A 1,270-nucleotide genomic window follows, 5' to 3' on the forward strand; every position below is an offset into this window, starting at 1 on the left:
AAAGAATATATATGTATATATATATATATATATCATTATCATCATTTAACATCTGCTTTCCATGCTGGCATGGGTTGGATGGTTTGACCTAGGATTGGCAAGCCAGGAGGCTGCACCAGGCTCCACTCTGTTCTGGCAAGGTTTCTACAGCTGGATGCCCTTCCTAACGCGAACCACTCTGAGAGTGTAGTGGGTGCTTTTTACGTGCCACCAGCATGAGGGCCAGTCAGGTGGCACTGGCAATGACCTACACACACACACACAAATTTCCTTGACCAAATACCCCTTGCAAAACACCAGTTAACCCAACAGAAGATACCACTTTCCTAAAGTGCTATGAAGTGAGCCTGAACCACACTTCCTAACCACACACCCATAATTCTGTAGTCCTAATAGGATCTATTTCTACCAATTTCCTTCCTAGTTTCACAGTTTTCCTTCTCCATTCTAACCATTTCCTTTATGGGATCAACACAGTTCACTAAGTTATTCTCTATCGTCTATTTTCAGAGTGATTGGTTTACTTGTAGAGATCAATACATATTGGAAATATAACAGAAGAAGATATAAATAAAGATATGGTTTCATTTAATTTCAATAATTGAATTAGCAAGCTTTTTATCAAGAACTTTTTAAGAAAGACAGAGTTTGAAAATAAGGAAATTGATTAGTGAATTAATTAACTTACCTTGATTATTTTGTGACTTGTTTGATACAGATGACCCTTCCATCTCTGCTGGGTCAAAGTTCATTTACAAGTGACTACATGATGGACCTGAAATTAAAAGAAATTTCCAGAAACTTAATAAAAAATACAAAGTGAGAATTGAAATATATTTATAAATGGTTTACGTGTGTGTGCATGCATGTGCACGTGTGCACACAAGTATGTGTATGTGTGTACACATGCATGTGCACGTGTGTGTGTGCGCATATATATGTGTGTTAGTGTGTGTGTGATATACCTACATAAATTCGCAAATAAATTAAGAATTTAATCCAAGATCAAAGATCTTTAAAGGCAACAGCAAAGAAAACATTTATTAGAAGCCAACATATGTGCTTATGAAACATTATCCCACTGCATGTGTGTGTGTGCACACACATGCTTTATATCCTCAATAAACTATAGCTATTTACAAACAGTATAGTCCAATGATAAAAAATTATATCTAACACACATAACATTCTCTATCAAAACACACACAAAAATCATCATCATCTTATATATATATATATAAATATATATATATATATATATATATATATA

General features: G+C 34.4%; 1 long non-coding RNA gene across 2 annotated transcripts in view; it reads right to left on the minus strand.

Moving 5' to 3' along the window:
- The window catches only part of LOC106879705 (uncharacterized), a 667,251-nt gene that overhangs the window by 170,257 nt on the left and 495,724 nt on the right, over nucleotides 1-1,270 (minus strand). For both annotated transcript variants that reach the window (XR_001410656.2, XR_008266879.1), the window contains one exon: nucleotides 689-775. This is a non-coding gene — a long non-coding RNA (uncharacterized LOC106879705). The remainder of the gene's footprint in view (nucleotides 1-688; nucleotides 776-1,270) is intronic.

The sequence above is a fragment of the Octopus bimaculoides genome, chromosome 26 (assembly GCF_001194135.2).
Source record: "Octopus bimaculoides isolate UCB-OBI-ISO-001 chromosome 26, ASM119413v2, whole genome shotgun sequence".
NCBI lineage: Eukaryota > Metazoa > Mollusca > Cephalopoda > Octopoda > Octopodidae > Octopus > Octopus bimaculoides.